At 30.0% G+C, this 14340-nt stretch overlaps 1 protein-coding gene across 5 annotated transcripts in view; it reads left to right on the top strand.

Annotated features, from left to right (window-relative positions):
* The first annotated feature begins 4259 nt into the window (after positions 1-4259).
* The window catches only part of LOC141459325 (uncharacterized), a 799141-nt gene continuing 789060 nt past the window's right edge, over positions 4260-14340 (top strand). For all 5 annotated transcript variants that reach the window (XR_012461442.1, XM_074138280.1, XM_074138274.1 and 2 more), the window contains exon 1: positions 4260-4647. The gene's annotated coding sequence lies outside the window, so the exon portion shown is untranslated. The remainder of the gene's footprint in view (positions 4648-14340) is intronic.

Raw genomic sequence — 14340 nt, 5'->3', positions numbered from 1 at the left:
CTATAAAGCCAGATAATTATTACCTATTATTATAAACGTTTGACTACTACATAAAGTAACAATTACTTTAATCGAAGAATGAACTTAAACAGACGATTTTTATTAAAAATAAAATAATCGAAATCATTGATGTATGTTGGTGTAAGCATTTTTTTAAAAAAGTTTTTAAATTTTGTAGCCTCGTAATTTTTTTTATTTTTTATAACGTTTTCTTTTTAACCTGTAATTAATAGTTTGATTATTATAGATTAATAGATATTACAGTCAATCTACAGTGCTACTTGAACAAATTTTTTGTAGATGAAAATGGCCAGCATAAGGTTCTGTGACATCTAATAAATTCTAAAAAATGTGAAGGAAAAGTTAATGCAGCAAAATTACTTAAATTATATCAACTAAGCTTGAATGAAATGTTGGGTACTTGCTGATTTGTGTACCTTTTGGCGTTTAATCAACCCTTATACTTAACTTTTTAAACTGTAAGTTTTTGTTAAGGAGATTTTTGTACCTTTTGGATAGATTTTCATTTTTGTCTATTTTGCTAAGTTACATATCTGCTTTACTGTTTTTTTTAAATTTGGAATAAGCAATTCTAACATTATAACCTGATAAGGTGTTAAATCGGAACCGTAACTACCACTGGAGAGATCTTTTTAAAGAATGATTATAGTTGCGGTCTCCAAACCATCCTCAATAACAATTTTTTTGAGAAAGCCTTTTTATATAAAATAGGAAGGTATTTGTACGTAAAAAGCAAATTTAAACTGCGATTTCAGACCTTCCTTTTAAGAGGAGTAAGAAAAATAAACGGGCGATTACAGTACTTCTCCCTAAAAGGCAAAGAGGCAAAGATTTTGAATCGAACGACAATTCATTAATGTAAATAGGTTCACCCATTGATAATTTTAACGATTTCAGTACTTCCTCTTAGTAGGTGTAAGAGCATGATGGCACTTCACAGCCATGTAGAGGAGCTTTAATCACTTCTTCGTGCTAAATTTTATCAAAATCGGACAAAGCGTTATAGAAATATTGGTAATAATAGTTTTAGAAACGGCCTTACTTGGGTGGGGCAAACTCCCCTCCATATGAGGCGTAGCGACGAGACTTTTAAAGTGCAAATCTGTACAAAATTTCGATTCGAATGACACTTCATTCATGAAAATCAGTTCACTTGTCGATAATTTGAAACGATTGCTATACTTCCCCTTAACTAGTGTAAGAGCAGATCGCCGCTTTAATGTTACGTAGGGGAGCCCTAACTCTATCATCCTACCAAATTTTATCAAAATCGGGCTAAGATTTACAGAGTAATTAGTAATAATAATTTTGAAGGGGGCCTTACATAAAGGGGGCTAACTCCTCTCTAATTCGGTGTACAGCGTCGAGACCCCCAAAAGGCACATCTACATAAAATTCCGAATCGAATGTCACCTCATTCATGAAAATCGGTTCTCGCGTTTAGGCGCTACGTAGTTTACAAAAAAGGTAACAACAACAACAACAACAACAACAAGAAGAAGAAGAAGAAGAAGAAGAACAACAACAATTTCTGAAAATGCCGTTTTTGCTCATTTTCGGCAACTTTTTTCTCAAAATCTATTAGGCCTGGGGGGTTGCAAAAAAATTACAGTTATAAAGGAGGGTTTGCCCTATATTTTAAAGAAAATTTGGGAATTTTATCTTTTATAGAAAAAGAGAAAAAAATTGTCAAAGTTGGGTGTTTTTTAACGTTACGCTTTTTCGTGCACTTTTTGACGATCAACCCTTATACAACTGTCCTACCGGACAGTTTTAATTATGTTTATTTGTTTATATATTAGAAAGAGAGGGAGAATGAGAAAGAAAAAATGAGATTATAATATTATATGGAATTTTCTATTATATTTATAAAAGTTATGTACTTATTCTTTATGTTTATAATTTATACAGTTTTAGTTTATTTCTTTTGTTGGGTCAAATTTCACTGTTATATACAATTGTATTTAAACAGTTATCAATAAATAATAATAATAATAATAATAATGAAATCACTCTTAAACAGTAAGCCTGGCAATTTATTTTTATTTACAATTCATTCATTAAAATTTAGAAATTTTCTATTTAATTGATAACCACAGTATTAATGAACTTTATCTAATCTAAATAAAAATTATTTAAAAATATATAATTTATAGTTTTTTAAGATATAATTATTATTTCTTTTTACTTTATTTTCTTTTGTTAACAGGGAAGTTAATTTAATTTTTGTTTATGAGAATTGTTTTTAGTTACTTCTAATTTTGTTCCATAATTTTGAACTTTCATAGGTATGTTTGGAAATGTAAATACGGGTCAATCCCACTGTTATATACAGAATTGTATCGGAACAGTGTTTAATAAATAAAAAAAAAAATTCAGTACATCTTAAATTACAATGCCAATAGTGACAAATTAGTTAACTTATTAAATATTGAAAATGAAACTCAGTTGAATAATATATTCTTATATACCATCAAATGTTTAAATCAAAGAAAATCTTGTTTAAGTTAATGTATTATTTCTGCAAGGAAGCCCCTATTTGGTTTTTCTTCCGAAATTTTTATTTCACCAAGGTAATAGCTGGTATTCTTCCAAAAATGTATGTTTTTTTTTTTTATGGTTTATATAATAAGAAGTTTATTATTTATTTAGTTTTTCATTTTATGATATAATTGGAATATTGTATTTATTTTCATTTTCTTTTACGTATAACACACTCCTTGCTTATAAGGCAAAATGTTCTTCAAAGCAATAAATAAAATAAAATAATAATAATAATAATAATAATTATTATTTTTTACATCCCTTGACTTCGAAAATATGGTTTTTCCTAAGTGATCTGTATCTTCGGTAACTAAAAAAATAGAGGGAAAAAAATTGAAATGTTAGAAAATTTAAATTTATAATTTCGTTTAGATGGTAACAAAGAATGCAATTGTAAAAGGTTAAAATTGGTTGTCCGAAATTACCACTTTTTTCATATTAATTGAATATTTTCTTCTTTTTTTAAATTTTTCGCAAACCGCACTAACGATTTGCTTTTAGCTTTATGTACTAATTGTATTTATGTAATTCCAAAACATTTATTTGAAACATTTACTGAGGAAAATTCGATTAAAGATACTTTTGAGAGGTGGTTGCGCTTTCCTCTAACGTGCCATTACAGTTAATTGTACTTTTTTTTAAAATGATTTAAGGCGCGACAATATCTGAGGTTATAGATTTCAAGGGTCCTCTTCTATGTTTAATTAAGAACCGATATCTCCTGACAATTGTAGACGAGTTTTCAAGGTTTCCTTTTGCCTTTTCCTGTAAAGATGTTACTTCATCCACAGTAATAGAATGTCTTCGTCAGTTATTCCACGTGTTTGGGATTCCTTTGTTACATACATTCGGCTAGGGGCTCATCATTAATATCTAACGAAATATGGAAGCGAGAATGGAAGCAATGTCAAGGGTTGTGAAATCAGTATTTATCACACGTGTCAAAGCGGTGCAAAAATAAGGTTAAAAGAAGTTGAAGCCTGCCTACCAAAGATGTTGCTTACTGAAGATGACCAACTAACAAGTTGGCTACAGAGCAAAGAGCAACAAAAATTCAAGTGTGGTGAGTAGTTATTACCAAAAGCAAAACTCTGAAAACCGAAAGCAATGAAGCTAGGGAAAAGGAAACCAAATAACGGAAGGTAAAAACGATTAAATCCATTCACCCTGGCAACCAATTCTACTTCATTTCGGATCTTCCGTCGCCGTCGCCTGGCTTTTGCGTCCACTTTTCTATAGCCTCAACTTTGCAAGGCTTGTCGAAAGCTCCTTACATAGCCTTATATTGCGAACTGGGAACAGATAGGCCTTTTGCTCCTTCTGCAGCCGAGTAGCCACAACTCGGGCTACTCCTTGAATGTAGCTGGTGAAATGGTTGTAGTAGATCTTTTTTTAGTTTAAGGAAGGTCTTCTCTTTATTTTTACACACAAAACATTAAACAAAGATGGGTTCTAGTGGCTATTTTAAAACCGATCAGGAATGCTGATAGATTTATCGTTATATGAACATTGTTTTATTTAGCTATATTGTTCTTTTGTTTGTTGAATGACTCTCGTATTCTGTATATACTACATGAACAAAATTTTTGGACTTGTAGTATCGTTGGCTATCGTAGAAGATCGTGAACTATCGGGCTAGCGGCCGGCCCTCCTGAATGGCAGCGTGCCGCCCCCGGCTGGCGCAGTGTGCCGCCAGTGGTCCGTATGCGCTTGCTCTTGTCTGCCGTACTTACACAAGATATTACGTTTTGATTTGTTTTCTTCTACATTTGGTTATTAGTTTTTTAAAATAATAATTAGAAAAATCAATAAAATAAAGCTTCGCGTCAATTCGGCCATAACGTAAATAAAATGTACAAATACATTTTGTAATTTTTATATAAATTTCGTTTATATTTAAAAAAAAAAATATAATAAATTATAAGTTTTAAGTAGAGAAAGAAGGAAAAAACAACGGAGGGTACAATTTAAACATTTAAGAGGAACAGAAATAAGTTTTCAAATTTAAGAACAAAACAAAAACACAATTTCAACAATGATAACTGCAACAACAGAAAATTGTTTACAGAATTTACACAGCAGGTATAGTCTTTTTTTCTTCTTTTAACTTTCATCTCATCTATCTTTGTACAAATTATCATTCTCTTCTGAAATTCTTTTTAATAATGATTTATTTTCTTATATTCTATTTTACACGTGTTAATAACAATAACAAACTTGATTTTCATGTAAAATGTTAAATATAACTTGGTAAATAAGTATTTACATTAAGTAAAATGCAAAATAAGGAAAGATAAACAAGACTGTTCTAGTGTGATAACTCATAGCATTCTCAGTGCCATTAATATTTACAATATTTTCCACAAACTTTTAAGTTTTACAAAAACTTAGTTGCTTATAAATTATATGAAGTAATATGGATTTACATGGCAAGAAAACCACTTGAGAAACGAGTTATGTTGATTCCCTTAGAACCTATTCAGAGTTATTTACTTATAAATCTTTTAAATAAAGCTGATAAATCTTTAAACAATAAACTGTAAAACTAGTCAAAAATTATAAATTAAGTAAAGTACCACATTCAAATTCAGAAAATGAGGGAAATTTTTCCAATAAAATTGTTAATTCCAGTGTGTGTAAACAAAAATGTAGTTATTGTGCCAAGATTATTGAATATCGTTTTAAGCTTTTTCCGAAACAATTATAAAATAAAATATATAAAAATTTTAACTTTTGCGCTACTTTTCCAGCTTTGCATTAAGCTTTTAATTAAGATGGCCACAAGACAACAACACTCCAAACACAGTGGTCTATTTCTAAAAAAAAAAAGCCCTTTTTCCGTATTCAATGGACTATAAAACTTGCAAAGGAAATACTTCCAATTTTGGAATGGTGAGAAAAAGTATAAATTACACAAAAGATAATTTTTTGAGTAAAAAAAATAAATAAAAAATCCCACTTATCATTTAATAACTTCAAATTAGAAAATTTTAGTTCTATTTTGATTCTTGTTTATAATACAGAAAGCCGACGCTATCGTTAAACCGAGAGCGTCTCGCTAACTATAAATCGAGAGCGTCTCGCTATCTATAAATCGAGAAAATTATGAATAAATCCAAAATTGATTTAGTAAAAAAAGAGTGGGCATGCAGGTTAATTGATTTTGACCGAAATATTACCACGTTCGGCTGGTGGTCAACTAAATGAAATCAACACTTTCAAATCTCAGCGGATTTTTTGTATTCCCATTTTTTTTTTTTTTTTGAGATATTTTGGACACTTACAAAGATTGATTTCTAAAATGAATAAAACTTTTTTGCCTTACTCAGCAAAGTGTATATTTTCGATGTAAACTCGAAATAGAGACTCTGAACGAATTGTAATACCTTTTTAGCGAGCGGTAATAAATTAGCAGGATCAACCTTAGTTTTAAAGGGAAGCCACCCCAAATTTGAGATTTCTGCTGCTACAATAAGAGAAACTGTTGTGACCATGTTATGATTCCTTTTAATGTCCTGTTTATTCAAAATAGGAAGATCCTACTTGAAAACCAGATAATATGTATTTTCAAATCAGTGGCGGATCTAGAATTTCCATTTTGGAAGGAGGATCAGCAAAACTAAGATCTGTCACTTCGATTCCTGATTCCCCTGAAGTTTTATTTAACGTTTAATTGGAACGATTTATATAGTAGATTGTCACCTCCGTCCACGACACCTAATTTGGTAACTGGACGAAATATCGGCCTGAGAAAGTACGTTTTACTTTACTAACAGAAGTGAGAAGTACAGTGATTTAAAATTTAATTCATCCACTTACAAGCTGCCGAAGTCATGAATCAATTAAAACTTAATTTTCACATTTTTTGGAACATTTAACTAACTTATGCGTTTATTTAGTACATTACCTACTAATATTAACCATATAAAATTTAGTCTGTCAATCAAAATTAACCAAAAAATAAAGTAACTAAAAAAATCCATTTCAGATAAAGGCGGCACTGTCTGATTTCGTGAATTTTACTAAATAGGGGGGCCCCAAGATAGATGTATGGAATTGGTTGGGCAATTTTACCATGTATATCGTGAAATTATTAGATTTAATTGATGCGCCACGGTAGCCGAACGGTTAAAGGCGAGACTGCAAAGCTAATATGTATTGTCGGTAATGGGTTCGATTCCCCAGTCAGTAGCTCTTGGATTTTATTTTAAGTTTAATATGAGAAATTTATAGCTAAGTATTTTTGCTAGTCGCCTCCATTCATGGCATCTAATTAAATGTAAAGCCTGTTTGAAATAATTAGGCATCACTTTACTTTTTTCTTTTTTTTATAGGATTTACATGTAACTTCTTGCGAAAGGTATAAGGAGTGCTTAAGTACTTTCGCTATTATTCTCGAGTGATGTAAAAATAACCCTTCAACAAGTGCCCAAGTCAATTTGAACTTGATAAACTCCCTTTTCTGTGGAATAAGTTACTTCTATGCAGCAAGCCTTACTTTTACGTCACTTGACCTAAAAAAAAAATGGAAAAGTAACTTAATCGCTTCTTATACCAAGCCGTTGTAGTAAAGAGTTTTTGCTAAAAACAAAAAAGTGTAAGTTCATGAACATGAGGATGAACAGCTAGCGGATAAAAGTTAAACAAAATAAATCTGGTGTGACCCGAACACCACTTTATGCTACTACTATTCTCAAAGTTCTAACTAAAATATTTTCTTCAAGATATCGAATATTTTAATCAAATTGAATTCATATTACTTTAGAAGGAAAACTATTCATCCAATTTCTCATAAAATTTGATTAAGAATTATTTCTGAGAAAAATGTTTCAAGTAAATGCGTTTGCGAGAGAATCGAAAGAATAAAAAATAACATCTGCGATCAATCGATTTTCGTCAAATTTAGCAATTAACTCTTTATAAGAGTATTTACTTTATTACAATATTTACCAGTACAGTAATTACACTTACTGTATAATTACAGGTGGGTAAGCTAATACAACAAACAGTAATGGCATTTTAAAGAATAGCCCTAACTACCCCTTATCGCTAAAGTGCCGTTAATCGATTTTTTTCCTTAGAAATATGTTTCAGAAAACGTGTGTGGTGACGAAACCGTGCATATTATTAATAATAAATTATTTCAATGAACAAAAAAGTGGAAAATGAGTGAGGAATTAGAAAAAAAAAATTATTTTCATTTTGCCCATTTTCCAAATGGGCTTATTTTCACATTATTATCAGCCTCAACATTTCCATCTTCTGAAGACCTAAATACATTTAATAATAATAATAATAATAGCTTTATTAGGTCAATTTAGGAAAATAAACAAAACATGAACATTAATAACATAAATATAATACTCTTGGTTATAAACCATCATGTATTTGCGGCCAAAACTCTATGTAGAAAATTTGACGCACAATTTCAATATTTGCCTCTTAATTAAGAAAATTATTGATTATATTGTTTACAAAGTCTAATAATATATTTTAAAGGATAAATTTACAATAACAGAAATAATTAAATGAATATATTTTGATACTAATCAATCCTCTTAATTTTGGATTAATTTATTTTCTTGTTCAAGTTTAAAAAGTTATTTAATCCATAATCGGAAAAGTTATTTCCAAAAAAAAAAAAAAAAAAAGAGCGTGTACAAACTATAATAAAGCACACGCCCATAATTTTAATATTTAAAATTTTCACTCTGAATTTATTATTTTTTAATAAATCGAGTAAAATAATAAAAATTTGATTTGATTATTTTGAAAAAGATTTCTTTTTAAGCCTTTTTGAATGCCACAATAAGAGGGATGTACTGTAATTATGTCAAATTCTCTAAATAGTTTTTCTCAAAAGTACACAGAATATGGGGGAAAAACAAATTTTAAGTGCACAGTCATTGTGCTAGCATGAGCATATCACAAACAATCAATAATCTCAATTATGGTATTCCATTTTAGTAAAATACTGTCTTTTTACTGAAATAACGAAATCCATCAACTTATGGAATTTATGCCGCAATTTTTGTTTACTTTTCGATGATTTTTTAAAAAAAATATACTGTTCCAAAAATTGTGCATTAAAGGCGTTTGTTACAATATTTGTTTTATTTGAGGGATGTCTTAGAAAATGATAAAATTACAAAGCAAAGTGTGCATCTAAAAGGTCATTCCTGATCAATCACCGCTTTTAACCTTCTTTTATATTCTATTTTACAAAGAAAATAACTTGATTTGCTTGATGATGCATGGTAAAATTAACAATGTTTAGTTTGGAATCTGTTAGTTTCAGTCTTAAATCGCCAGAAGCTCTACATTCAATTTATTTCTCTGCTTTGTTAAAATAGAATTAACCAGACTAAAAACAGATTCAACCACATACGAAATTGGGAATGCAATTTAAAAAGGGAAATGCCGCATTACAAAGTTTTGGATATTTTTGCATAATATTTATATTCGGCCAAAATTTTACTCATAGTTAAATTATTAAAAAGCATCTTCAAGATCAACTAATAATTCTATGACTTCATCTTGTAAATGACTGTCCATATTTTCTACTTAAGCAGAACGTAGTGCGATAATCTATGCGCAATTTGAAATCATCGTTTAATTTTTGGAGATAAATTTGTATATATCAATGTAGCATTGGAATGATTGTCGGATGAATAACTTAGTAGTAATAAATAACTACAGAAAATAAATAAATCTGGAACAAATAAGTAGAAAATAAGCGACCAATAGAATTCAAATAAAATACAAACCAAATAAATGCTAAGGAAGGAGATGTTGTGGGCGGCTCTTGCGATTCAATCAATTGAATACTTTAAGCTCCCTGTTTAACTACGAGGTTTTAAGCTCTGTATTATATACAGATAATATTAAAACCCTGAATTGAAATATCCTTGAAATGTATAACGTTTGGAACTAATAGTCATCTCAACTTTCCTTGCACTTGTAATTGCCGGGAAGCACCAATCCATTATGAAGCTTGTGGTTCTGATTTTGTCTTGTAATTTTTCAGATTTTTAATCGAAAAACCTGTAAAATTTCTTTGTATTTGACAAATTTATCTTCAAACTTAAAAGACTGAATTAAATGCTGGCCATATTATAAATAAAAAACGTTCAGTCAGGAATTTTACTACATCAGCGCACTCCGGCAGCAAGAAACTTACTTAAGTTTTTATCCTGAGAGTAATGTTACATAGCATTGGTACAGAATTTCTATTTTTAGTTTAACGCTGAAAATACTTGTTTTAATGTCCAAGGAATGGTTTTTATTTTGTCTCTTCACTGAAGAAAGTGGAACGTTGCACTGAAAGAATTGTTTTACCTAAAAGTTACTAGCCAAAAGAAAAGGTTTTCGCAAATGTAAACCAAGTATGCAATTTTGGTGGTGTTTTTTTAATTTACAGTTTGCTCAGTGTAAAGTTCTTGCGCAGTTTCTTTCCATTCTGTATTTAATAATGTTCATCAATTAGATTTTCTTGTCAATAAAAGTTTTTTGTATGATCTATAATTACGTTAAAAATATAATGTTTCACTAGTTACTCGGAAATATTTTTTTGTGGTATTCTGACTGCGGAAAAATGAGATAGTTTAATATTACGACATCTCATGCGCGCGCCGCTTCTCGAGCACTATATGAAATTATCTAATCGAATTTAGACGGTTTAATAAATATGTGCTTCTAAATTTCTATTATTGCATGCTAAATGCGTCTACTATCGTATAATTCGCAAATTTCAATCCTTTTTTTAAGAATACTGCGCAATAGTGCTTACATGCATTTCTTTCAAGCTGACATTACCGTTTAAATTATTACTCGCGTCAACAACACCTTATAATACCAAGGACGGACATGGTTTCCTTTATATAACCTCAACATTTTGTTATCTAGTAAAATTATCTCATTTCTCAGTTTTTGTACAAGAATTATCAATAGTGCAAAGAAAGTGAATAATCTGTGGTAGTAATTTGGCCACTGCACTAGTTTGCAGTCATATATATACATACATATATATATATAGAGTTTATATACATACATATATATATATATATATATATTACCGTGAAAGACCGAAATTGGAGAATGTCAAGATTCACTTGGTTAATGTTTCACCAAATGCGTCAGTGAAAGACCGAATATTTTGGTTTAAGTTTTGCAATAAATAAAATTTTATGATGTCAATCACATAATTAAGTTTATTATTGATTTAGAAATATATTTGTCACGTTCTTAAATCATACATTGTTATTAAAACATAAGATCTATGTCAAAATAGGAGGAAGCTTAAGTGGCACTCGTGTAAATAAACTGATGAACTTAAAACTAACAGTTTATTGAAAAAAGAAAATAATATCAATAATAAACTTAATTATATGATTGGCTTTATATAATCTTATTTATTGCAACAACTTAAACCAAATATTCGGTCTTACACGAAACGTCTATGTGAATCTCAACATTTACCGTGTGAATCTTGTACATTCTCCAATTTCGGTCTCTCACGTATATATATTAAATATTAAAACTGTCCGGTAAGACAGTTGTATAAGGGTTGATCGTCAAAAACTGCACGAAAAAGTGTAACGTTGAAAAACACCCAACTTTGACAATTTTTTTCTCTTTTTCTATAAAAGATAAAATTCCCAAATTTTCTTTAAATTATAGGACAAACCCTCCTTTATAACTGAAATTTTTTTGCAACAACATAGATGTAATAGGTTTCGAGAAAAAAGTTGCCGAAAATGAGCAAAAACGGCATTTTCAGAAATTGTTGTTCTTCTTCTTGTTGTTGTTACCTTTTTTGTAAACCGCGTACCGCCTAAACGCGTGAACCGATTTTCATGAATGAGGTGTCATTCGATTCGGAATTTTTTGTAGATGTGCCTTTTGGGGGTCTCGACGCTGTACATCGAATGGGAGAGGAGTTAGCCCCCTTTATGTAATAAGGCCCCCTCCAAAATTATTATTTCTAATAATTTCTCTGTAAATCTTGGCCCGATTTTGATAAAATTTGGTAGGATGATAGGGTTAGGGCTTCCCTATGTACCATTAAAGCGACGATCTGCTCTTACACTTGTTAAGAGGAAGTATAACAATCTTTCAAATTATCGAGACGTGAACCGATTTTCTTGAATAAAGTGTCATTCGAATCAAAATTTTGTACAGATTTGTACTTTAAAAGTCTCGACGCCATGCCTCATAAGGAGGGGAGTTTGCCCTACCCAAATAAGGCCCTTTCTAAAACTATTATTACCAATATTTCTATAAAGCTTAGTCCGATTTTGATAAAATTTAGCACGAAGAAGTGATTAAAGCTCCTCTACGTGGCTGTGAAGTGCCATCATGCTCTTACGCCTACCAACAGGAAGTACTGCAATCGTTAAAATTATCAATGAGTGAACCGATTTACATCAATGAATTGTCGTTCGATTCAAAATCTTTGCCTTTTAGGGAGAAGTACAGTAATCGCAGTTTATTTTTCTTGCTCCTCTTAAAAGGAAGTACTGAAATCGCAGTTTAATTTTGCTATTTACGTACAAATACCTTCCTATTTTATTCAAAACGCTTTCTCAAAAAAATTGTTATTGAGGATGGTTTGGGGACCGCAATTATAATCATTCTTTAAAAAGATCTCTCCAGTGGTAGTTACGGTTCCGATTTAACACCTTATCAGGTTATAATGATAGAATTGCTTATACCAAATTTTAAAAAAAATCTGTAAAGCAGATATGTAACTTTGCAAAATAGACAAAAAGAAAAATCTATCCAAAAGGTACAAAAATCTCCTTAACAAAAACTTACAGTTTAAAAAGTTAAGTATAAGGGTTGATTAAACGCCAAAAGGTACACAAATCAGCAAGTACCCATCATTTCATTTATACTTCATTGATATGATTTAAGTAATTTTACTGCATTAACTTTTCCTTCACATTTTTAGAATTTATTAGATGTCACAGACCCTTATGCTGGCCAGTTCATTCATAATATTTTTTTGTTATAATTATGATAAAATGAGTTCTGAATTATTCTGAGTAGTCACATATACATGCATGTTAAAGTAGAAAAAGACAAAGTCAGAGTCAGCCACTGTTTAAATTTGAATCACGAAGGATTTAAAACAATATTTCAGTCTTGAATTCGTCTTACCGAAATATTCGTGAGCACAAATAACACACAGTTAATAACAAGTAGATTATTCAACAATAATTATTCATTTCTCAATTGTAATTTAATTTAGTCCCCCTAATTTTACTTATAGTAAAATACTGGAATAATTAGCTGTCCTAAAAGTATGCAATACTTATTTATTTTATATTACATAACATATATATAACATTGTGGGAAGAACATCTAGATTGAGAATGTAATTGAAGAAAACTATATTATTTGCGATAAAGCCAGATAATTATTACCTATTATTATAAACGTTTGACTACTTCATAAAATAACAATTACTTTAATCAAAGAATGAACTTAAACCGACGATTTTTATTTAAAAATAAAAATAAATAAAATGAAATCATTGATGTATGTTGGTGTAAGCATTTTTTTAAAAAAAGTTTTTGAAATCTTTAGCCTAATTTTTTTTTTCTTTTTAACCTGTAATTAATAGTTTGATTATTATAGATAAATAGATATTACAATCTACAGTCTAGAACAAATATTTTGTAGATGAAAATGGCCAGCATAAGGGTCTGTGACATCTAATAAATTCTAAAAATGTGAAGGAAAAGTTAATGCAGTAAAATTACTTAAATCATATCAATGAAGTATAAATGAAATGATGGGTACTTGCTGATTTGTGTACCTTTTGGCGTTTAATCAACCCTTATACTTAACTTTTTAAACTGTAAGTTTTTGTTAAGGAGATATAGCATATGAAGAATGGTAGGTTTAAACTTCAGAGACCTTAGCTAAGATTGGAGATATTAAGGTTAAATAGTGTACCTTGGTTGGAGCGGCAAGGTGATGATGATGCTACGTGTTCTTTATGGATACAGGAGGGTCTCTATCACTTCCTGACTTTATGTCCGACTTTAGAGGAGCTACGACTCCGAATCCATGGGTAGTTCTAGTCTTTCTGGACTTTATATTGCTAATTTGCCAGGAGTGCCTGCAATTTAAGATATAAAATTACAAATGGAAAGCTTGAAATTTAACTACCTTTTATTTTTAATTTCAATAAATTTCATGATTTATTTTGTTCTTTTGTAGAAGTTTTAGAGTTTGGTTTGCTGCACTTTTTTTTTTATTTTTCATTGCACTTCAACCCTCATCTTCTTTGGAGTTACGTTCTTTTCTTTTTCTATCTAAAAGCCAACTCCTGCAGACAGCTATAAACTATAACTAATAACTAAAATTGTTAGTTGAAACATTTTAAAAGAAAAATTTGGTTAAAAGCTGTTCTGGAACAGAGGGATGATTAGGCTTGCCATCTAAAGTGCTATTAGTGTTATTGTAATAAGAACAAAATATGAGACTAATTTACCAAATTTCATGAAAACCGGCAGTCATTTTAACGAATAAATTTTTCGGTATTTTTAAGATTTTCTCGAACACGATTTCTGTATACATTTTTTAAAAAAAGCTTGTATAGAAATCATAAACATAAATGTTCTACACTTAATTAAAAGAAAATTCCCTGAATTTGATAAAGAGTCCTTAAAGAAAAGCGAACGAATAAAGTACTACTTTTAATTTAAAGTCCTCTATTACACTGATAAGGAAGGCTATATTTGTTGTTATAATGCCAAGTGTGGA

Source organism: Rhodnius prolixus, unplaced genomic scaffold (assembly GCF_049639745.1).
Source record: "Rhodnius prolixus isolate KJV_2025 unplaced genomic scaffold, Rpr scaffold_11, whole genome shotgun sequence".
Taxonomy (NCBI): Eukaryota; Metazoa; Arthropoda; class Insecta; order Hemiptera; family Reduviidae; genus Rhodnius; species Rhodnius prolixus.
This window is presented reverse-complemented; position numbering and strand designations above follow the sequence as displayed.